Raw genomic sequence first — 26,445 nt, 5'->3', positions numbered from 1 at the left:
AGTGGACATGCTTGCAGATATGTACTCACAGAAGTATCAGCCACACACACACACACACACACACACCTAAGAAATAACAATTATATACTGTCCAATCTGAAACTGGAATGAAATTGGCAAGGCCAGTTTAATCGTTTTTGCTGTAGATATTTGGGTTTAAAAGATTAAAAGATGAATTTTAGCTTTTCATGATATTTACATTTAGTTCAACAATATAGAAAATAGCCCATTTAGTATAAGACCTGGTGAGGTTTTTTTAATTTTACTTCAGCTTAAGCATTATAATTGCAGCATAAAAATTACAAGTTATCGCAATAAGGCAATATTAATCATATTAACCACAAGAAGCCTCAAAGAAAATAAATAACCATGCTGATATGTAGTGTAGGAAAGTAAGTTGTTTATTATGAAGAGCAAAATGACTTAGTACTTTACACTGAGAAAACACCAACATCGACAGCAATCACAGTTGAGGTTGAGGGAAGTACAGAAGAGGTTGGAGAGTAATCTGTAGAATGGCAGGAGATGGAGGACTCAGGAGTGAGCTTCATAGTAATCATTGGTAGGGCCAAGGGAACCATGGGGAGGAAGGATAGTTTGAGTAGCTTGAGTAATCTGGGAGTTGGAAGTAGCAGGCACTGACATGGTTTGAGTGGAAAAATTGTGAGAATGAGCCCTATGCACAATGAGAAAGGGAACAAATGGATGCTCAGGGATATTAGGGCTCATGGTTCCAGTGGATTGAGCTGAGCACAAAATAGAAAGAATGAAAGAAAAAATCATTAAGAAAATACATTTATTCTTGAAAAAAGCTAGGGTGTAGAAACCAGTCTGACTTAGAAAATGAGCTAGACATGTGTGCCTAAGAAGAGCACTAAGCATAGCAGTAGGTGTGAAGAGTTCTAATCACAACAACCAGCAGATGTGATAAGGTCTGTTAAAAATAACCACAGCAGCAGGGGCAAATGTCATACAGAATAAATGTCATGCATTCAACAAGCTATATACTGATACAGCAAAGCATGAGCTAAAGCTAAAGAGCGGAGAGTTAGAGTACAAAAAAATAATAATAAAACTGGACTCTTCTACAGCCACAGGATTTTGCATATATATATTTTTTGCATGAATTGCATAAATAATTCACACTTTGTATAGTACATATGTTTCTTTTTTTAATGTCCTTAACTTATGTGTTAGGCTGCTTGACGATTCACAGAGTAAGAACTTCATTGTACGGTGGAACACACTGTTTGCTGTCCATATGACAATAAACTGTTCAATCTTGAATATAACAATCAAATTATTTAGTCATTTTTATCTAGTACTTTAGTAAACGCCTGTTACAGCATGTCTTCCTCACAGTACCTCATAAACCTTAGAAACTATAATCCTACACATGGCATACAACTTTACACGTCATGTTTGAGAAGAAAAGAAAAAAGAGCCTACTGCTAACAGTTAAAGAGGGACCCAAGTGACTCCTCAACACCCAGAACTGAACTGTACAGAACTCACAAAAAGACACACACACACAGTCACTCAACTGTGAACTGTGAACTGAACTGTTCTAAACTCAAACACACACTTAAACACTCAGTTCAATTCAATATTCATCCATGTCTATAGCACCAGCCATTTTATAACTGTTTACATGCTGTTTTTGCACATTTACTCATCTGCTGCTGTTGCTGTTTTTGCACACATTTAAAGCTACCAACAACTGCTGCTATAACAGAAGTGTATATGTTTACAAGAACCCTCTTTGCTTACAGTTCTCTTATTTCTATTACATTGTTATAAATGGTTTATTATTATATTATATATTATATTGTTACAAAATATGGTAATGCAAACTGTGCATTATCTGGGTTTTTGTAGTGACTTTTTTGTTGTACAGTAGCTGAGGTGTGGGGTGTGGGTGCATGAGGATGAGCAGGCTGTCTGTTTGCGTTTGTTTATTTTTGAGTATTTGTTGTGCTATATGTTGACGTTTTGTTTGTAGATGTTTTATAATTTTGTAGCCCACCTGTGTTTAGGATGACCTTGAAAAGGAGATTACACATCGAGTGGCTTGAGAAATTCAAATTTACTTTGAGAGTAAGTGCTTCCTTACGTAAAATAAAATCAAGAAAAGCCTAAATTTTAGAATTAAAAGTTTCTCTTTCATGTGGCACAGCCTGGATGAAGCAAATGTTGTACTACTATTTTTCATATCAGCTGCAAACGTAAAAAAACAAGCAAATATATATACACCGATCAGCCATAACACTATGACTATTGACAGGTAAAGTGAATAAGACTGATGATCTCCTCATCATGGCACCTGTTAGTGGGTGGGATATTTTAGGCAGCAAGTGAACATTTTGTCCTCAAAGTTGATGTTAGAAGCAGGAAAAATGAACAAGCTTAAGAATTTGAGCGAGTTATTTCATTTCATTTTACGTTTCATTGCACATTTTATTTCATTGTTTCATAGCTTTTTCGGCGGTAAGTTTCCTGTTTTTTGTGTTGTCTTTTTGTGTTGTCTTTTTGTAATTATTGTTTTTGCACTGTCTTGTCTTTGCTCTGTTTACACCTAGTTGCACACTTTGCACTTTATGTAGCTTGGACAAACTCCTGTCCTAGCTCTGTGTTGTTTTTTGTGTTTGATCTATGTTGTATGTTTATGTAGCACCAGGTCCTGGAGAAACGTTGTTTAATTTCACTATGTACTGCGTCAGATATATGTGGTTGAAATGATCTTAAAGCGTATCTTAAAGAGCTTAGATTTACTCTACCCCTTGTTCTTGTTCTCATGTACAATAATACAATTAAGAGGGCTTTTGTCCAGGACAGGCCTGTTCCATTAAAGCATTTAGCGAGCTTATTCTTTAATGTGCCATTCTCCTGCTCTACTGCTCCTCCGCTAATTGTCTAAATGTTCTCCTACTCGTTGAAGTGCTCGATTTACAAAGGGAGCCCCATTGTCACAATTTTGTCAGGGATTCCCCATCAAGGAATGATTTCAGATAGGAGTGCTTTAGCTAGTTCGATGAAATCCATCTGAAGCTGTTCAAATGGTTGCTGTTGTGGAGGATGAGCACTCTGGGTGACTTTAACGCCTCAGCCAACACTGTAAAAAATATACGTGAAAATTACAGTAAAAAACTGTGAAATAGCAACAGTAAAAGACTGTAATGTCAAAAATAGTATATCACCGTAGTACATACATCAAATTACCATAAATAATGAAACAGTATGTACTTTCAATTTTACTATCCTAATGTGTAAAAAATACACATTGTTACTGTGAAAATTGAAAATTAATGGTAAAATGCCATAACTTCATAAACAAGTAATTACCCTAAAATCAAAGGTATTACTCTGTCTAAATTACAGATTTTGCTGATATGTTTATTTAAATTTACGATATAAAACCTTTCACCATTCAGCAAAAACATACCTTCATTTTTACAGAAAGAAGATGTTAAAAATATGGAATGTGTTTGTTAAATTAGGTTGATTTTAAATTAAAATATGTTTAAATATGGGTTGAATCTGATGATTAATGTGCTATATCCAATAAAAATGATTATAGGCTGTAATTGGTTGGGTGTTTGTGGTTGTTTTGTGGTTTTGTTTTTATGTTATGTTTATTTGTGTCTGATATTGCCCGGTTTATTTTTGTTGCTGCAACTTGTACTTCATTGAAGGCTTCACAGAAATGAACCATGTTGTTTATTTAAGTGCTTTGGAGATGGTTACGAATATATTTTGTAGATATCTATTGTTTAAGGCCCATTGAAGCCTGAGTTCATTTAAGGAAATGTTACGTGAAATGCTCTATTATCTATTATAAAGTGCGAGTTGTTTCCCACCCGTTGAGTGGAGAAGAATCACAATCAGTGGCGGCTGTTAACTGGCAATCTGCTGAGTGCTAATAAGACTCGTTGAGAATGCTCCAATCACATGAGGCCAAATATATAAAAACAAAATTGATTCGCTAACGAAACTGGGAAGGTTCAAGGACAATTTGGCCAGGTACTGAAAGACTGTGCGGATCAGCTGTCTGGAATCTTCACCAAGATCTTCAACCAGTTGCTGGCCCTGTCCTCTGTCCCACCGTGTCTGAAATCCTCCACCATAGTCCCATTACCAAAGAAATCTCACATCTCGAGCCTGAGTGACTACGGGCCAGTTGCACTCACACCAGTGGTAATGAAGTGCTTCGAAAAACTGGTCTGGAGTCACATGACATCATTCCTGCCACCAAGTTTCGACACTCACCAGTTTGCCTACAGGGGAAACAGATCCACAGAGGACGCCATGGCCACAGCCCTCCATGCTGTGCTTTCCCACCTGGAGAATCAGGGGAGCTACGTCTGGATGCTCTTTGTGGATTATAGCTCGGCGTTTAACACCATTCTTCGACAAACTGGTGGACAAACTTAAAGACTTGGGGCTTCCACACTCCGCCTGCATGTGGATTAATAGCTTTCTGTCTGATCACAGTCAGAGGGTCAGAGTGGGCCGACACACCTCTACGGCCCTCAGCCTCAGCACCGGCTCCCCACAGGGCTGAGCCCCCTGCTCTACACTCTTTACACCCACGACTGCACCCCCGCTCACTATAGCAACACCATTGTGAAGTTTGCAGACGACACTACAGTGGTGGGACTCATATCAGGAGGGGATGAGTCAGCTTACAGGGACGAGGTGGAGTGGCTCTCATGGTGGTGTAAGGAGAATAACCTGCTCCTCAACACCACAAAGACCAAGGAGCTGATCATTGACTGCAGGAGGAAGAAAACGGACATTACTCCACTTTACATCAGTGGGGACTGTGTAGAGAGGGTAGCTGACTTCCGGTTTCTGGGAGTCTAGATAGAGGAGGGCCTGACTTGGAGCATGAACACCTCTGAGCTACTGAAAAAGGCCCAGCAGAGACTCTACTTCCTTAGGGTGCTGAGGAAGAACAACGTCACTCAGAGACTACTGGTCCTTCTATCGGTGCTCCGTAGAGAGCATCCTAACCTACTGCATTGGCGTATGGTTCTCCAGCTGTACAGTGGCTCAGAGGAAAGCACTCCAGAGGGTCATAAACATGGCCCAGAAGATCGTCGGCTGCCGTATTAAGAAATACTGTCGTATTAAGAAAGCCCAAAGCAACCTCAAAGACACATCACACCCCGGACATGAGAGAGATGGGGAGTATATTTCATCAAACCGATTTTGACAGGTCTGACAGCCAATCAGTATCGTCCACGTCACAATGTCCTGCCCCCTTTCAACCAATCAGAATTGTCCACGTCACAAAGTCCCGCCTCCTTTTCAACCAATCAGAAAAATGTATCCGTCACAATATCCCGCCCCCTTTCATCCGATGAGGTTGATTGATGGGGTGGGTTACATATTCCCTTAGTCATCAGAATCTTAATCACACACACACACACACACACGCACACACACACACACACACACACACACACACGTGCATAAACCGTCAGTACGTGACACACCTACGTACATAAACATATGGACAAGTATGTTTCTACTGATAAAACATAGACGTTATAAGTTTATCTCCTGAAGGTTACATATTCCATAGTCACCCCACAATCACCCACACACATACAATCCATTAACCCTTACCTTGACACACACACACACGTGCACAAACCCAATATTTATAAAAATAAAGTTTAATTTGTTTTTAATCCTTTGATTATTTGAAATTATTTAAAAATGTTTTATAAAAATAAAGTTTAATTTGTTTTTAATCCTTTGATTATTTGAAATTATTATTTTAAAAAATGTTTTATAAAAATAAAGTTTTATTTGTTTTTTTAATCCTTTGATTATTTGAAATGTTTATGTAACATTAACCACGTGATGTGTCTTTTTAATAAAAACATTAATCTATAACCTTGTTTGATCATTATTGTTCTGATACTTCAAAATGAGTAAACGATTTATGTGTATTAGATTGAATGTCATGAATAATATTAATATTAGAATAATATAATTAGAAAGAATATCTTGTTCTATTTACTTATAGAAGGAAACAGATATATAAAGTTTAATTTGATACATTTAATTACAGAACAAGGTCAGACTATACATATCTGGCAGTAGTGTCTAGGAAATCGAAATCAGTCAGCATTAGGTAATTTCATTATCTCTCACAGAACATTGTTTTAAGATGAAATGTATAACTCAGAATACTAATAGAATCTTTTTCCTATGATGTCTTAGACAACAGCATAGTGATTATTTCAGAAGACAAGTGTCTTGAAACATCAGCGCAAGGCTTAAGAACAACAGAACGATCTGACTCCGACCAAAGGCCTACCGCTTTAGTACATCCGTGGCCTAAACCAATTCCTCGAATTGCGGGTAAGTCATTACATAAAATGTGAATATTCTAAAAATGTAACCAACCCATTCAAGGATTGTAAAAGCTCAGCCTATGGACAAGTATGTTTCTATTGATAAAGCATAGAATTTATAAGTTTATCTCCTGAAGGTTCCATAGTCACCCCACAGACTCTCTTGGAATCAAATTAAGCACAGAATCAAGTAAGTCGTTTACATTTTTCTTTCACAAATTAGGAAAAGTGTGAAAATGTGAAGTTATTTTTTTAAACTGTGAAAAATGTGTATGGTAGCTACCCCAAATTTATAACATTTTATTTATGTGGTCACTAAAGGAGATAACAATTACCAATGGTACTGACAAATTAATCCAGTTAGTTGTTGAAACAAGTAAGCCTTTTATGCACATTATGAAAAGTTTTTTAAAACTGTAAAGCTAATCTTTGTAATACAAATCTTAAAATCATATTGAATGTCTATATTTTATTCTACATGTGTAATGTAAATTAGTCAACTAGAAACAAGTAGAAATTCCACTAAAATAAAATATATATATTATGATAAAGTAAGGTAAACTGCTGAAATGGAACAATAATTACTGCTAAAATTCAGTTCTTATTTAAAAAACGTTTTTGCTGCATGTTCTCATAATGTGTGAATGTTGGAGCTGGAAATAAGATCCTCTTTGGCACTGGCATAGTGCTGACAGTAAATACAAGTAAGTTACTGACATTAAATTGTTAGTAGATAACAAATTTTAACTTTGCACAAAAGCTGCGTCATAATATTTGCTTTGTATATCAAGAGCTTAGTGAGACTGAGACTGAAGCATCACATTATAAAGTTTCTAAGAAACTGGACTGAGTAGGAGTCCTAGAAATAGTACTGGTACCCATATTGTGACGTTAATATCTGCATATTGTAATGTGCAAAAATGCCTGGTAAAAGATTTCATTGTTCAAAATAAGATATGATAATATATGGCACCAAAAGAGCTTAAAACCAGAACATTATTGCACAGGAAAATAACAGTGTGTGACTGAAGGGGCCAGGAGAATCTACTTTGGCTCTGGAATCAAACTTATTGTTGAGACAAGTAAGTGGCTAACAAATTTTGAGAGAAACATATTCTTACATGCTTGGGTATGTGCAAGTGCTGACATTGAACAAATTATAAATATATATATTCAGTTTGAATTTTCCCTAAAGCATCACCACACAGATTATAGTTGGCAGAAAAGCATTATATCAAACAATGTTTATCAATTTAGATCATCTTTCTAAACCTTCTGATGTTTTTGTGAAATTTGACTGCGTTTACGTTAGTTAGCTAGTACTGACATGTAACACTGGCATATTGTCATGCTCAAAATACATACAGTAAAATAATACAACTTTTACTTACAGTTCCATGAAGCAATCAGTATTACAAAATAAAATAAAAAAATTGATGAATATTGCTTTAGAAGAGAGAATTTTTGCTTAGGGGGCCAGGAGAATCTACTTTGGCTCTGGAATCAAACTTATTGTTGAGACAAGTAAGTGGCTAACAAATATTAGGAAAAATATTTAGCATTTTTAAGATGTACATTGACCTCCAGTTTTAACAATAATGTTAAAAACTCTAAAACTAGTCTTTCAAATTGGGATTCATGTATTGTTGTTCACAATACCTACATAAAAATCTAGGTGCTAGATGTTGCACATAAAATTACACAAAAATGTAAGAGTATATAAAGTACAGGTAAGGCAAAATGCTGAAGTGGAGCAATAATAATAATTGTAAAAGATAAATTTCTTATGTAAGAATGTTTTTGCTCCTGGTCCAAATAATGTGTGACTGCCGGATATAAGATATTTGGCAAAACGCACTACTGACAGTTAAAACAAGTAAGTTACTGAAATTAAACATTGTATAGTTTACAGTTAGATCTTACTTAAAACTTTTATTACAAATGATTCAAAAAGAAAAAATATCAATTCCACTGAATCTGATGTCTCTCAAAATTCAATTAATTAATTCTTAAAATGCCTTTAAAATGATTTATTCTGCTAAAACACACAACAAGAATTTAGGGATTATTGGAAATATTTGAGATCACACTTCTTGCTCTGGGTTTGTACAGTGTGTGTGTGTGTGACTAGCTCTGATAATTGGAAAATATATTTTGGTTCTGGAACAAAATTGATTGTTAAAACAGGTGAGTGTCACAGGCACGCCAGACCCAACCCCTCACCAGCGCACTCACTCTCCCGAGTACTGATCTAGTTCACCTCCACTCCCCTATTTAAGAGCACTCTCTCCACTGCTTCCCTGTCTGGTCTCGTTTAGACACCGACTTCATATCACGCTGACATTTGTTAGCATTATAGCTACCGCTATTTCCCTGTTTTGCCCCGACTACTACCTTCTCCTCCTTTTTCTCCTCCACGATCGCTTCTCTTCCCAACTCCACTCACCTCCGTGCACGGCATCATCTCCCTCCAGCTCCGGCTCACAGTCTCCTCCGAAAAGCTGAGTATTCTCCACTCTCCCTCTTTCCACCCGCTTTCAGTTCTCGGTTTTCAATAAACATACCCCTTCTGGGGTTTAAATACTCCATTGCCTGTTCTTCTCTGGTGTTTTGTGACAGTAAGTAAACTCCAAAAAGTTCTTGTATGTGACAGGTCTATAAAAAATACTTAAAATGTTTAATTATTATTATTATTATTATTATTATTATTATTATTATTATTATTATTTTGTATTATGATATTAGATATGCTGGCCAACATTTATGACAAAATGATCTGAAATGTGCTAAAAATTTGTAAAATTCATTTGTAGAAGTTCTAGAAGAACGCTAGAAGATATTGTTTGGTAATGGTCATTGTTTATATACCATTACACAATTAAATTGAGAAATGTAATCTTTGGGGAAAAAATTGTGTAAGTTAATGGTAATCGTTTTAATGGAATTTATGTATAATGATGCAATGCTTAACAAGACATCACTAGAGTACCTAAATAACTTAGTTTGCACTGATTTTATAAAACTGGATACCATTTAAATGTGAGCTCAACTTTGAAAAACTGTGTTTATATCAAACTCTTTGAAGGGGTCGTAAACCATCAACACCCACAATCTCTCACACACACACACACACACACACACACACACACACACACACACCCGACACCCCTGTACCTGACACACTTGCGCACATAAGCATATGAAAAAAGTATGTTTCTATTGATTAAACATAGAAGTTGTATGTTTATCTCCTGAAGGTTACATAATGCAGCGTTCCCAGACCCACACACATACACCCCTTAACCCATATCTTGACACACACACACACACACAAAGTTTATCTCCTGAAAGGGTTCGTAAAACCTTTATTACCCCGCAATCATATGGACAAGTATGTTTCTATTGATAAAACATAGAAGTTAGAAGTTTATCTCCTGAAGGTTGCGTATTCCATAGTCACCCCACAATCACCCACACACATACAACCCCTTAACCCTTACCTTGACACACACAAGCATATGGACAAGTATGTTTCTATTGTTAAAGCATAGAATTTATAAGTTTATCTCCTGCAGGTTCCATAGTCAACTCAATTTCACCCAATTGGATTTTTAAACTTGAATTTACTTGAATAAACAGTAACCTTGGTTCCTTTACCGAAAACAATTTTGTTGGAGTACGACACAAACTGATATCAGCCTAGTCAATTATTTTACAACTACAAGAGGCTGTAGGATTTTGTGTGAGGTTATAGTATTCTGAGTTAGGTTAGATTTGGTGTTATGTCAAATGTTCAGTTGTGTCAAATGTTCAGTTGTGTTTTTTGACGTATTTAGTGTTTTACAATTAGATGATAAACAAGGTCAGGTCTGATAATGTTACAAATACATTAGTATGTAAAGAAAAGTATGACAATCAATTTAAAATAAATTAAACCATACTACCTGAATTTACTATCAGCTTTGTTCTTTTTACAGATATTAACTTCACTCCATTAGTCACACACTAGTGAAGCCTCCAACAAAAATATACTTCTGCTGCATGGACTGAATTCTATTAAGCAATCACAGGCAGTACAAGGCAAACTTCATGTCTTGATGTTTATAGTTATTGAACTTTGTCTTTTTATGTCTATTAAATGGACATTACCTTCCCTCAAACCTAAATATACCATTACTCACATCAAGACAAGAATTATCCAAGGTCTTTAGAATATTTAAGCATTTTTACAATAAATGTACTGAATACATTTAATAAAAAGATACTACATAACTAGTAAAGTAATAATGCAAACATACTTGTTTGAGTTACCATCTTGGTACCTTTGCCAAAGATGAGCTTCTATCCACCTCCAGTAGTGTGCAGATATTATGTTATCGTATGTGTGTGTGTGTGTGTGTCAAGGTAAGGGTTAATGGATTGTATGTGTGTGGGTGATTGTGGGGTGACTATGGAATATGTAACCTTCAGGAGATAAACTTATAACGTCTATGTTTTATCAGTAGAAACATACTTGTCCATATGTTTATGTACGTAGGTGTGTCACGTACTGACGGTTTATGCACGTGTGTCTGTGCGTGTGTGTGTGTGTGCGTGTGTGTGTGCGTGTGTGTGTGTGTGTGCGTGTGTGTGTGTGCGTGTGTGTGTGTGTGCGTGTGTGTGTGTGTGTGTGTGTGTGATTAAGATTTTGATGACTAAGGGAATATGTAACCCACCCCATCAATCAACCTCATCGGATGAAAGGGGGCGGGATATTGTGACGGATACATTTTTCTGATTGGTTGAAAAGGAGGCGGGACATTGTGACGTGGACGATTCTGATTGGCTGTCAGACCTGTCAAAATCGGTTTGATGAAATGTACTCCCCATCTCTCTCTGACATGATCTGTTTGAACTGTTACCATCAGGGAGGTGATACAGGACAATCAGAGCCAGGACAAAAAGACTAAAAAACAGTTTTTATCCAACAGCCATAACCACTCTCAATAATCAAAAAACACTGTTTTCATGAGATGTGAAACAAAATAGACAGATGGTGAATGTGACTGTACAATTTTCCGTACCCATTTATTTTTTCTTATTTATTTATTTTTTATATACTAATTAGTACTTTTTTAAATTGTTTGAATGTATGTTTGACTGCTGCACTTTGACTGGTTGGCACTTTTAAATTTTGTTGTACATGCAAATGGTACAATGACATTAAAAACTTCTATTCTATTCTTTTCTATTCTATTCTATTCTATTCTGTTTATCTCTCTGTAGGCATCATGCTCAAACACTGCATCAATCTAACATGTGCTTTGTGTATGTTTTCTGGCTGCAGAGAGGATCAGATCAGCCCACAGTGGACAACATGCAAGTCCTCAAGCTGAACTAGTGACAGTACATGCTGTAGCTTCCAGTTTCTCGAACATCATGTCCAAGTCTATCCCATGTCTTCACACAAGTCTGGACTCAGTGACTTATTCCTCTTGTTCAACCAGGGCAAGCCCTGATACATAATGTTTATTTCACCATGGATTATCCATCATATGGACATGTGCTGTTTTTTTCAAGATTTCATTACTAATTTGTGAGTATTGGGCAAGGTATTTGATCAATTCAAACTGTTTTTAATTTTTAAATTTAGGGAGTAATTAGTAAAGGGAGTAATTAGTAAAACCCTTGGTATACCAATATCTATAGATACTGTTGTACATACCTCCAGTTGATGCGTGACCTCGCCCATGCGTCAACTTAGTATAGTAGGGAAATTTCTTTGGCAAACATGGTTTGTCACTGGGGCCGCACCAAAACCCATTTCTTATCACACCTCCTGCTTTTTTCCATGCTCTCTCACATGCTGTGGATTGTGTCTGAAGATCTTTAAGGTCAGCTTGGTAGTACATATTTTCAACATACACAAAGTTTCTTCACATACAGAGGATTTTTGTGCGGCTGTTTTTGCTGCTGCTGCATCCGCTCTGGCATTGCCCTGTGAAATGGATCCCTGTATGTGCTTCATATCTCATACAGCTTTCATACTACTTTGGTAGTAGGATTGCATCTGTGATCACAGAAATCAGACTACTGTGCATGAATTTACCTGAGGAGGTCAGGAACCTTCTATGTTTCCACAATGTACAAAAATTATGTACTACCCTAAAAGCATATCTGCTATCAGTATAAATGGTGATAGTTTTGCTTTGTGTGCATGTGGAACTAAAAGAGTAAGCTCACTGTATCCGACAACATCTCTAGAAGTAACAACTGGTAAATTAGGCTACTGGTCTTTTCCACCATGCAACAACACAAATGTTATGCATCCGTTTTTCTCATAAACTGTACAAATAGTTTGTTAGGATCTGGAATATCCAATGTTGGGGTAGTTTGTAGGGCTAACTTCAAATCTACAAAAGCCTTCTCTAATTCAGGTGTCCAGCTAAGTGCACTGTGAGCCTGTAGACCCTTCTCATTCTCTACTGCACTCAAGGGAGCCTCGAGGATTGCATAATTGGTTATGAAGGTTCTGCAATAAGAACACATGCCTAAAAATGACATTAGTTTTTTTTTTTTTTTGTTCTAGGCTTTGGGATGTTCTGTATAGGCTTAACTTTGTTTTCTTCAATGCTTTAACCTTGTTTTGATATCAGATGTCCCCAAAATTTTGCTTGTTGTTGTACAATTGCAGTTTTGAGCTTCATTATAAATGGTTGATGATTCACAATATGATTACTGCATTTTATAAGGCCTGTAATCCAAATTAGGGTTTATGTGCATTGGTGCACAATTCTTAATTAGGTCCACATTATTTTACCCAGAGCTCCTTAGGAACTGTGCTTAAACAGAGATCATCAGTAAAAATGTGCCACAACACACAACACATTATGTTTGCTGTGGCATTATCTCTCTACTGTTCTGTCGGCCAAGACTATCCAGTTAAATGGTATACAATAGGGTTTTATTTTCTCGCTATAAAGTACAGTGGCATCAGAACTGGGTTTGCAATCATAAGTTTTCACATATTTCAATGTCCACATTCTAAGTATTCACATTTCTCCTTTTCATGTTTTGATAGAGACACATGTGGGTATGAATGGGTTTGGTTTTCGTGGCCTGGCTAGCATTCTAGCGAGACTCACATATTGTTGAAGAATTTGGTGTAAGATCCATTGTCATGATCTGGGTGTCGCATGCACAGATTATCACCAGTCCAGTCATACTTAATTCAATATCAGCCCCTTATTTCCTTACCAACAGGAGCCAGTTCAAGTGAGGTGGGGCAAAATACTTTGCAAACTTCATCTCCATGCCAAACTTTTTCCCTCTGGCCTCTCTCTGATCAGAGAGGTGATCATGAGCATGTTTATTGTCTTTCAGTGTCCACAGGCGGTGTATTTACATTGGTGACCGTCAGGCCCTGTTACTTTGTGTACATTGTGATCATGCTCGGAAAGTGTCCTTTAATATCCATTTCTTCTAGAGCTTAAACTTCCCTAGTGTCAGCTGGAGTTGGCTTCAGCTCCTGCTGTTCTTGTTGGCACATGCGAGTTGCAGTAGGTGGTGTGACCTGCTTAAGTAGGCAGATCTGGGTAGAATCACTTTGTCTGGGGCTGGTGGGCCCTTGGCCAGTGGTGGAAGTGGTGGCTGTGGATGTAATGCAGCCGCCTCTGAACGTGGTTGAAGAAGTGGCCCATCCAGGTCAGGATTGTCTGAAAAAGATTTAAGACACTGGAAGAACTGCATTCTGTATATTTTGTGTAGCTGACTGCTTTGAATTAGATTTTGCCTCTGACTTCCACACATTAAAAGCTGTCCAATTTACCATTTGTCTATGTTTTCTCTTAATGCCCTTTTCTTTTTGTACTAATTTACTCCTCAATGCATCTAATTGTTTTAGGTTAAAACTGCTGCCTTCGGGAAAGCCACACTATCTCACCCACCACACTACTTGTGACACAGACTCAGGACCATAGTTAGTTTTCATAAAATTCACATTCTGTGCAGTGAGAACACTTTCAGTGCCTTTATTAGGTTTGATTTTAGATTTAATGTTGCCCATGACTATTTTAGTGCAATGTTAGCAGTCACTGTATTAGAAAGCCAGTTTTTTTTTTACTTCTATTTGGCCTTTTATTATTCTTATTTTCTCTCAGGAAAGTCTGAGCTCATCAGCTCTTGGTGGCCGGTTTTCTTAAACCTCGCAAACAAGACACCTAAAGCACCTAAACCCAGATAAGGATCATGCTTCTTTTTTTTTTCAATTTATATGGCCTTGCACTAGAAACCTATCCAGGTTCCAAACCTGTCGACAGATCCAGGTATAAATCCTGTCTTTTCAGCCCATTCTACACAGAGACAAATTACTAAAGTTATTTATTTTATTTATTTTTACTTTATTTATATTTAATTAGTTATTCATTTCTCAAATTAAATTAAACTAAGTTACATTTAAACTTCAAATTATTTATTTTCTTAAATCACATTATCTCACCTTCCTCACATCAAATTGTTCCAATTCCGGCATTGAGGCGGCTCACTGTGAACTCCCGGGTCCACTCATGCTCGCAGACAATCGTGCGGTCGAGGTGAAGTTACCAGCCTTCAAGGCATCAACGCGCATACACCACCCTCTGGGTGCGAGTAAAAGTGCTTTAAACTCCACCTGATCAAGACACCTGTGTTCATTTAAGAGCTTAAAAAATACAGAAAGTGCTGTAAATTTACTTACCGCTGATGGAAACAGATCAAAAGGAGACCAAACACACGATACCGTCCCGCTATTGTTTTCTTTCGCAACAATCCTCAGCTTTACCGAGCCACACCTGTTTAATAGTAGAAAAGCGCTGACTGAAGAAAAATCAGTAGGTGCTGTAGTTACGGGCAAAAATAAAAAAGTTTAGTTTTTGTACGGCTGTGCAACAGGACCCAACCCTCTCAAATCTCAGAGGAAGCGCCTCCATCATTCGTTACACTTAGTTTTTTTTATAAACATCTTTTTCTTTCTTCTTTCTTACAATATGAGTTGACATTGGTTAGCTGCACCTTCTGTTCTGACCATGACACAAGTCTACGTTCTACTTTCTCGCAATTTTATTTACAATACATGACATTTATTGTAAATAATATACATTTTCTTATTTTTTTTAAAAATCACAGTGCACATAATTCTCTACAGAACTCGATGCAATGGATACTCCTACTCATTACACAGGAGAAACCGTGTGCTTGGATAACGGGAATTGCTATGCATGCACGTGTGACAGTCTTGCCTGGACGGCCTCTTTACTGAGTGGAGCTGCACAATGGGGATACAACAAGCAGAATAATTTAAGGATTTCATTGCATTGCATGAAGGATAAATCAGTTCCACAGCATGTCTCGTTAGCTCTGCTGTATATTTAAAAGTTTTCTTCTTTTTAATCTTCTTAATCAAATGAAATCTTTTAGTTTTGTGATCGTATAGTGGATGAGATTTTTTAAAATCAATTAATTTCAGATGTTAATGGAAAACATCCCCACCTAGTGGCGAACACGAGCAACTCGACACTAATAAAATACAAGACGTGGAAATAAATTTCATTGCATGGAGGATAAATCAGTTCTACATAAAACACAAGATTACACAAAAAAATCTGCAAACTCATTGCCTCAAAAAAATGAAGTAGAATTAAAGCTGTAGGCCCACATTCAAAATTCAACAAAATATATGATTCATAGCGGTCAGCAAACCATTTGCAAATGTGTACTGAACAAAGACAACAAAAACCCTGGAAATGCAAATAACACTCAAATAACAATATTGGCAGTATGGTTTTACGAAAATGGTTTCATGAATGCAATAGTTAAGAACATGATAGCTAATAACCCAGTATTGGTCTAACCAAGTAAATTGTTTTTCAGTGTTATCAGTTTGGGTAAAAGAGCCTTGTTTCCTAGTCCAAGCATTACAGTTTGTATGAATCTGAGTGCATTTGCCATGTACTTAGTAATCCAAATGTAACGTATGTAAGCCCAAAAAACAGGCAAACTGCCTAAGGGAAAATATCTAACATTGTCCATGACAATACCTCCCTCAAGTACAATGGAATTAATTTAAATTTTTTCAATTCAATTTATTTGTATAGCGCCTCTTACAATGGACATTGTCTCAAAGCAGCTTTACAAAATAAGATAAACAGAGAAAGGAGAAATAATAAATAAATAAATAAATAAATAAATAAATAAATAAATAAATAAATAGAAATAGAAATAGAAATAGAAATAGAAATAAATTATTAAATTAAATTATTAAACTATTTTATCCCATCCCTAATGAGCAAGCCTGTGGTGATGGTGGCAAGGAAAAACTCTCTGAGATGATATGAGGAAGAAACCTTGAGAGGAACCAGACTCAGAAGGGAACCCATCCTCATTTGGGTGACACTAAACAGTAAATAACGTAACTGTAACTGATTAATGTCCTTTCTACAACAGAAATCAATGACCCATGAGGAACTATTAGGTCATTGTAGTTTCTGAGGTCATTATAGACACTAATTCCTTGCTGTCACAAGCTGACAGATGTAATGACAGATCTGTGATGGTGTGAAAGTCCCCAAGTGGCTCTGTCCATGGCTGTCTCCTGGTCCACACAGATCCATCCACAGCATCAGTGGGCACCAACAAGCGAAGAGACTCCGACCAGGGGTAGGGCAGTGGTCACACTGGAAACTGGCAAACACTGGGAGCTCAGGAGTGGGGTGTATAGCTCCACAGAGAAAAACAGGAAAAAAATATTAAGTATGATTCTGATCATGTGATGTTTAAAGACAGTGTAGAATTATGTGTAAAGTGCAGGCAGGGACTCCGGCAAGACTAGCTATGACATCATAACTAAAAGGGAGAGCCAGAAGGTCACAGACATGAAGGCTTCCCGGGACATAAAGCGTCCAACCACTTCACAGTCAGTGACCTGAGCGACTTGCGAGGGTGGTAAGATGACAGCATCCAACACATCCCAGTCACCAAACACTCTATGACCATGAACCTTCCAGATCTGCTCCTTTACCTAAGAAAACTATACATTAAAAGCTCGACTAAACAAATGTGTCTTCAGCCTAGACTTAAACACTGAGACTGTGTCTGAATCCCCAACACTAATTGGAAGGCTGTTCCATAACTGTGGGGCTTTGAAAGAGAAAGCTCCGCCCCCTGCTGTAGCCTTTGCTACTTGAGGTACTACCAAGTAACCAGCACCCTTTGATCGGAGTAGGCGTGGCGGATCATAAAAGACTAAAAGATCGCTCAGGTACTGCGGCGCGAGACCATTTAGTGCTTTATAGGTCAGTAACAGGATTTTATAATCAATGTGAAATTTGACTGGGAGCCAATGTAGTGTGGATAAAATAGGAGTGATGTGTTCATATCTTCTGGTTCTAGTTAGGACTCTAGCTTCTGCATTCTGGACTAACTGGAGCTTGTTCCTGCTCCTACTGGAACATCCAGACAGTAAGACATTACAATAATGCACCTCTGTCTTGTCAGATTTAAGCAGGAGAAAGTTAGTGACCATCCAATGTCTAATGTCCTTTACACATTCTTCTGTCTTAACAAGCTGGTGTCTCTCATCTGACTTAGCTGAAACATATAGCTGTGTGTCATCGGCATAACAGTGGAAGCTAATACCATGTTTACGAATAATTGCACCAAGGGGTAGCATATATAGGGAGAAAAGCGGAATTACAGATGGGCTGAAGGGGCACTTAACTTGGACCCGGTTCTTCACTGAGCACAGTCAGCACACCAACTGTGATGGATGCTAGGGCCTCATCTCTTGCTGAATCCTGCAAAGAAGCACACATTAGTTTTGTTTGCTACTAACTGGATTTGTTAATCTTATGAACATTCACTTTTGTGTTAGCATATGCTTGAGAATATAGGTCTAATTACAAAGTGGTGGTGCATTGTAACACACAAAATAGCAAGGCAGGAATAACTCAAAATCTTTGGAGGTATATAGGAAATGTGTACATTTTTGAATACTGACATTTCAATCAAGACTCCTCATTCAAAATGAATTAATGCATAAGTTTTATTTGTCAACTTAGGCTTAATATCTGTGTGATTTTAATTACAGGGTTTTACAAACTTAATGAGATCAATTTTGAGGACTTGAGAAAAAATCCTCTAAGACCACTAAGACTAAATATGACTGAACAGACTGAACTTTTTTTGTGTACTTGGCAAAATAGAGTACGAGTACTCAATAAGGCCATATTTCTACCAGAGATAAATAGCAAGTAATCATTCAATTAAACAGCAGTTTGTCAAATTTTGCAATCAGATATGACTCAGTACCAATGCCACAATTGCTGTACACAAAACCAATATTATTGGAGACTGTTTTCATGCATCCCTAAATCACTGTATGGTTTGCAGACAGAGTTATAGCTTTGGTCAACATCCATTTAAATACTGGAAATGATATTTCAAATCAGAAATATTTTTTCTATGCAAGTACTTACAAAGCATGTTTGGTAGAATTCACTGGAGTCATCACCAAGTAATGGGAATGCCTTTAAGAACAAGAGAGCGATCACATTTGGTGTCTATTGAAAGAGAGAAAGAAAATCTCAATCTCAGAGACACAAGGCACCACCAAAAGCTGGAAGTGTTGTGAAAACGACTGTTCTTTACCGGAATAGGGAATGATTGCTGCATCAACTAAAAAAAAGTTCATTTTTATCCTACAAGCGACACCAAAGATTCCTTGAGAATTAATATCATAGCATCAAATTGATTTGCTCAATTAACTTGTGTGCTAGTCCAAGAAGTTGAAGTTTTTTCTTCATTTCCTCTACGAGAACATTTCTGTCATTTTCAAGGATTGTTTCATCCAGTCCATGAGGTAAATTAGGCAGGTAGTTGACTTCACCTCTTTTTGGCCATTGGATGTTCTTGTTTGATGGTTCCCTGCATGGATTGCCTTTAACCCAATTGAGATCTACCTCCTCACATCCAGCTTTCCACAGCTTTGTGCAATCTGAAATTCTAGCCATCTTAAATTCTAGACTGTTTTTCCAGCCATACCATCCTGGCTGAGGACCAGGCCCAGTACGGCAGGGGTACTTGCTAATAAGTGCTTTTGCAACAGTGCTAAAATCCTCATTATCAGGAGAAGCCTTAAAACTATACATAGTCTCAGCAATCTTTTCAAGCATATCATGCTTTATATTTGTGATGGAGTCATACAGAGGTGGACAGTAACAAAGTACATTTACTTGAGTACTGTACTTAAGTACACTTTTTGAGTATCTGTACTCAAATAATAATCCTGAGTATTATTTTTTCTGGATTTGAAAGACAAATATTGTACTTTTTACTCCACTACATTTCTGTCCAGGTCACTGAGTAGAAAGTAGTTACATTAATCAGAGGATGATTTTTTTTTACTCTTGTAGCGTCACGTGTCGTGAAATTCAGTGGTTTTCCATCATTTTTTGAACTCTGATCAATTGGTGGCAAAATGGATGAAGACAGATCATCGGCGAACTGTGCGCATCCATGGCCATTCTTAGACAGTATGTTCCAGATTCTTTTCATTTTAAATTTTTGCGTTGTTTACCGAAAACAAACCACATTGCAGCCTACAAAAACTTTCCATCCAACCTGAATGAAAGGCTAAAGAATTAGTGTATTCTTTTTAAAGTGAGAACCATTCCTGTAAAGTTTGTATCCCTGTGATAAATTTGTTTCAGTTGACATGGCCTTATTCAAAATGTCTCCATTGCTTAGCAATGCCTGCAGCATTTTTAGTATGAGGATATACACAATCCTGTTTCTTATCTTTTAAAAGAAACTCAACATGCATTACCACAGTGAATTCCCTTAAAATGTATGATGTTCGCTTGCTAGCAGTTGACAATGATCCCCCAGGAGAAATACATTTGAGGAATACATTATTCTCAGTAACTACTCTAGCCAGCTCACTCACTAAAGAGTCATCAACATCTTGTGCTTGTTCAATATTCTACGAATTGAGGAATGTAACAATGGCTTTGACAGCAAATACATTTGGTTGATCTGCTCTATAACATCTTGCAGAGCATTTTCAGTGATATTAAAAACTGATGACATTTTCAAAAAAAGAGCAGCTAGATTATGTTCCAACTGACTCTCCAAGTCTTCCACAGCTACACTCGGCTCGGTCAACTCAACCTCTAGTTGAACATTCAGATTAGGAGGAGGTTCTTCAAGTACAGTCTCTAAAACAACTTCAGGTCTGAACAGCATCTTATTCTGATGCTCTTTTCTTTTATGTGCATTAAAGGTGGAATAGACATTGCTCTGAAAGTTACAGCCTTGATATGGACAACTAACCATTTGTTTCAGCTTCAGATGCCTTTGCAAATGAGTGAAAAAGTCAGTTTCAGTACAAAGCTCCACAATGTCACACAGCTGACAGTGGAATGTAGTCTCATGCACATTACCTAGATCCTTTTGAGTATGCCATGTTGTTAAGTGTACCTTATGCCGAGTTCACACTACACGTTTTTAGCCCTGATTTTCGCTAACCAGTTTTGCAAATGCCCAAAATCGAAAGCAAATGGGAGCTTGTGCACGCGAGTGACAGTCACACAGTGTGAATTACCAAAGACGTGATCTGAGCGAGTCGCTAAAAAATTGTGTAGTGTGAAAGGACTTCTGACTAAAAAATACTGCGGCAATAATCTACAGCCAATGAGAGAGTGAGATACAGGGCAACAGTCAGTTTGGGGAGGAGTTATAGACCACAATATCAGCAAGCATGGCTTCGGTTGGAGCATATAGTAATAATAAATATAGTTATATCAGAATAAATAAGCTTTACAATAGCATAAAACAGAAATTACAATGTTAGAATAAAAAATATCTTTTGATTTTATTAGATAAATTTGCTTGTGATGTAATAAAAAAAATACCATTTAATCATACATTTTAGAACATCTCATAAAATACATACAAATACTGACATATTATTAGTACAATGTGTACACGGTAAAATAACTTTTATTTAAAGAATGTGTGGACTGGTCGCCATCAGATTGACCCTGAATGGAGGAAGAACAAATTTAAGCTTACACAAAATGTAGAAGCAGTCTCACACATGACCACATCACAGAGTGGGTATGCAAGCTAATATCTTTACTAACATAATACTATACTAACATACTATATTCTCGCTAAAATCTCCAAATAAAAGCATTTAAAAAAATTCTATTCATGGAAAATCATAACTGTCATGATTTAATTGTGGGTATAAATTATAAACGTACTTATGAAGTGTCTTTGTTTTGTTTTGCCTGTATCAGCAATATTACTTTTAGTAATGATTAATCTTCAATAACAGGGTATATTGTGCACTGCTTATATAACAAAAGGGCTATTTTTAATACTGATGATACACTACTCTGTTATTGTCTATTCAGCTTACAAAAGAAGGTCTACCTAACACAAACTAAACTAGCTAGCAGATGCTTCACACCTCCTTAACCCACCTCCCCTCACCCCCTCTGACCCCCAAAGCTAAAGTTAACGTTAACTGAAAAACTGTTAACTATATCTTGTAGAAAACTGCAGCTGGAGCAATGTAAATTGATCGAAATATGTATAAATAGGGCACAGGTCAAAATAATGTTACTCCTTTTTAAGTTTTTTAAAGCTCCATTAACGTTACCCTTTGTGGGGCAAATAAACAGAAGAATTTCAGCATGTTGCCTAACTTTAGCATATAATATCTTCCCCAACAAGACATCAAGTTAAAAGTTAATTATAAAAAAATTGCAAAACAGTTTGTGACAATAATAAATCTAATACTAAGAATAATACCTGCTGCCAGTGAAGCTGCACTCAGATTCCCCTGGACTTGGATGTCTGGTTAGGGCAGTCCCTTTTTCTGTTAGCAAATATTGTGTTGTTTTTTGTGGGCAGAGCTTAGGTGGAGGCAGACAGATTTCCACGTACCCACACCATAAACCATACAAACAAAAAACAATAGCTTCTTTAGTCTGCTCGTTTTATTGCATTTGACCACAGTTTTCGGCAATGGCAGCAGGTATGTGATAAAACTTTAAATTAGAGCCTGTACTCTGTCGATTCTTAATCTCAACAACACAACAAGATAACATTTGTGTTCCTTGTGTAGCTGGTTTTGTAAATGGCCACCTCCAGTTTTCCCTTTGTTTTGCCTCGAGCTAGCGCTGTGATGTCATTGTGACGTTGGCCCGAAAAAGGGTCTATTCCACATGATGCAATACTCTCATAATGCACCTGTGGAAAACAAGAAACAAATACAGTAATATAACATTCAAAAATGTTATTTCTAATTCATTAGTTTTAGAAAACAATGAAAGTGATTGTATATTTCTTTCTTAACTTCATTTAAATCATTTTTTATGTTTTATATTTTCAGTTCTTTTATACCGGCAGTCTTCACATAATTACAGTGTTTCATTAGTTGTTTGAACCAAGTGGCAAACCAGTAACAGGAACCAAAACTGCTACCCCAGCCAGGCTTCGAACCTGGTACTTTCACCTAGACAATGAACATGGTACTCTGTTACACCACGAGAGTGGTTTGAACTTATAAGCCATGTTACCAAAGAAGAAATGGTTTGGTACAGTCCTGAGTTTCCATGAAACCAGAGGAGGTCCACCTGCTGTCAGACAGCCAGTGGCAGGACACCTTAACCTAGGCACAGTGCTTTAGCTGTCGCTCCTCTGGAAAAATATGGAAAGAAGGAAAGATGACCCTGGACAGATGGAGGAAAATTGCACAAACCTTTGCAAACAAAGCTGCTTTAGCTGAGGGGGGTTTTATAAAAAGAGAATTCAAAAAAGCCTAAAGTTTAAATGTAAAAAATTGTAACATGGTGGCACAGCATTGACGAAGCAAAGACAGACACTATTTTTCATACTGTAGGAAAACATATTTTGATATCTACTGTAACATACATTCCTTTCTGAATAATAATTTACATAACCCAGCTCTCACCACCAAATGGTGATCAAATCAGATGGTGATCAGGAACTGTGAACTAGCCTACAGTTGGGGGAGTAAACTCTGGGGATCTTTCTCCCATTCAATGCTTTGTTTAAGAGTATCACCTCTTTTGCTTAAGCTTAAACTTTTGCAGTAGCATACCAGGGAGTCAACACCTGTGAGTCTACCTCCCCTTAGGGGAGTATCACCTAAAGGCTTTTGTATTGTCACACCGCCAAGCCCTTCAAAACTCATGTTCCTTTTCACTGGATTCAGTGACTACAGCACCACCGCAGTGTGTTCTGCTCTACAATAAAACTAAAAATAATAAAATAATAAAAATTCCTGCTGAACACCACTTCCCCTGGTCTGCTTTGGTCAATTCACAACAATACCAACTACCAAACTATGCAAACAAACAAAAAACAAAGAGACAAATGAAATGGGGGGGTGTTTGCAGTTTTATGGAAATGTTAACAAAAGAATACTTTTGTGTCTGTTTTCTTTCTATAAAAATACATTCATGAACAAAGAAATAACTAAGTAAATAAACACACAAACAAACAAATAAATAAATAAATACATGGGGACACATTCAATTTTCTGAAAATGCTAACAAAAAACCTGCTCAGTGTTTTGTGTCAGCTGTTTTTGTGGCCATTTTCTTTTTAAAGAAGGAAGATGGGGAGATAGATAGATATAAAGCAATGAATTAATTAATATATCCATATGTTAATCAATTAGTTAATTTATTAATAAATTATTTAATTACATATTTTATTATTATTCATCATTGTTTAATAAAACTAAAACAACAACAACAACAAAAAACGATCCTGATAAATAAAGAAATGTACACACCCCTCTTAAGGTGCTCATACTCCAGATAGGTCCCACCTCTCCTTATGCAAACTCTGCAGATTGGACAGTTGAACCATCAGCCAACACAACAAACAAAGGTAAAAATAAAACCACCACCAAAAACAGAAAAAAACGGGCAACCGTAGCTACAGACAGAGGGTCAAGGACCTCGGTGGACTTCAAACATGCCAAGTTATGTATATATGATATTGTCATAACGCATATTTAATGTTTACACTTTGTCAGGTCTCTGTCAATGGTGTTGTTATTTGTGGACGAGCTCTCTTCTGCCTTCCGGGTTGTGTTAGCCGAGTTGAGTGACTTGTCCAATTGGGGGATTGAGGGATTGTGTACGACACCCCAGCCTATCATCTGTAAGAACGGATGGGGTCTGTCTAGGATATGTACGGTGTTGTCTGTTGTGGACTATAGCCTAGTAAGCTTAGTAGTTAGCGCGTTCATTTATGACGCTTCTCCCGGTGGAGACCCTGATCGAAATCCACGCAGGCTTCAGGCAGAGGCTCCTATATACGCTATGTAGTTTTACAAAGTGGTGTAAAAGCTTACCTTTTTGGAGTTTTTTGGTAAAACTTTCAGAAAATTGTGGTCGCCCCCCTAATTAATTAATTAATTAGCTTGCTTGTTTCAATTTTCATAACATTTAATTTGATTTCATATTTCTACTTTTTATTTATTTTTTGTTTGTTTTTTTCTTTGTTTGATTTTTATTTAAAAAATACTAGTATGACGTTGATCCAGGCTGTGCCACATGAACGAGCAAGTTTTACATGTAAACTTTAGGCATTTCTTGAATTCTCTTTTTAGGAAGCACTTTTTTATATAAGTACAGTATCTCACATAAGTGAGTACACCCCTCTAATTGCAGCAAACATTTTAGTATATCTTCTCAAAGAACAATACTATAGAAATGAAACTTATAGATATATTTTAGAGTAGTCAATGTGCAGCTTGTATAGCTGTATACTATATAGAACTCAACATACAGCCATTATTGTCAAAATAGCTGGCAACAAAAGTAAGTATACCCTATGTGATAACAGCTGTACATCGTTTAACCATGCAAATTCACGTCCTATTCATCATATTCATGTTTTTTCAACTTGATAGGACCATACAAATGTGTGTATCTTATAATAAAGCATTTAAAATTTGGTGCTTTGAGTACAATTCACTCATACTGATCACTGGATGATCAACATGGCACCTCATGATAAAGAACTCTCAGAGAATTTGAGAATTAGATTTGTTACTCTCCATAAAAATGGGTTAGGCTAAAAGAAGATTGGTTACACCCTGAAACTGAGTTACAGTATAGTGGCCAGGGTTTTCCAAGATAGATTCCACTTGGAACAGGCCTTGCAAGGGTCGATCAAAGAAGTTGAGTCCTCGTGCTGTGTGTCAGGTGCAGAAGTTGGCTTTGAAAAACAGACGCATGAATGCTGCCAGCATTGCTTTAGAGGTTGCAGAAGCGGGAGGTCAGCTCATCAGTGCTCAGACCACACACCACACACTGTAACAAGTTGGTTTCCATGGCCGTCATCCCAAAGGAAGCCTCTTCTGAAGCTGGCTCACAAGAAAGCCCCGCAAACAGTTTGCTGAAGACAACCTGTCCAAGAGCATGAATTACTGGAACCATGTCCTGTGGTCTGATGAGACTAAGATAAACTTGTTGGGGTCAGATGGTGTCCCGCATGTGTGGTGACGCCCTGGTGAGGAGTACCAAGAAAATTATCTCTTGCCTACAGTTAAGCATGGTGGTGGTAGCATCATGGTCTGGGGCTGCATGAGTGCTGCTGGTACTGGGGGGCTGTGGTTCATTGAGGGAAACATGGATTCCAGCATGTACTGTGACATTCTGAAGCAGAACATGATGCCCTGCCTTCAAAAACTGCCAAATGGCAGTTTTTGAACATAATAATGACCCCCAAAGACACCGCCAAGATGACAACTGCCAAGCTGAGGAAGCTGAAGGTGAAGGTGATGGAGTGGCCAAGAATGTCTCCAGACCTGAACGATATTGAGCACCTGTGGGGCATCCTCAATCAAAAGGTGGAGAAGTGCCATGTGTCTAACATCCAGCAGCTCTGTGATATCATTATGGAGGAGTGGAAGAGGATCCCAGCAACAACATGTGCAGCTCTGGTGAATTCCATGCCCAGGAGGATTAAGGCCATGATAGATAACAATGGTGCTCACACAAAATATTGACAC

The 26,445-nt window shown here is 37.3% G+C and overlaps 1 protein-coding gene and 1 long non-coding RNA gene across 2 annotated transcripts in view; both read right to left on the bottom strand.

Moving 5' to 3' along the window:
• The window catches only part of s100u (S100 calcium binding protein U), a 282,508-nt gene that overhangs the window by 189,186 nt on the left and 66,877 nt on the right, over positions 1 to 26,445 (bottom strand). The window lies entirely within an intron of this gene.
• Positions 13,552 to 15,359, bottom strand: LOC131362897 (uncharacterized). Its single transcript, XR_009206251.1, has 3 exons — positions 15,082 to 15,359; positions 14,845 to 15,015; positions 13,552 to 14,062 (listed from the first exon to the last, which is right to left on the bottom strand). It is a non-coding gene; the product is annotated as an uncharacterized LOC131362897 (long non-coding RNA).

The sequence above is a fragment of the Hemibagrus wyckioides genome, linkage group LG12, assembly GCF_019097595.1.
Source record: "Hemibagrus wyckioides isolate EC202008001 linkage group LG12, SWU_Hwy_1.0, whole genome shotgun sequence".
NCBI lineage: Eukaryota > Metazoa > Chordata > Actinopteri > Siluriformes > Bagridae > Hemibagrus > Hemibagrus wyckioides.
Note: the sequence above shows the minus strand (reverse complement) of the source record. Positions and strands in the feature narration are given on the sequence as shown.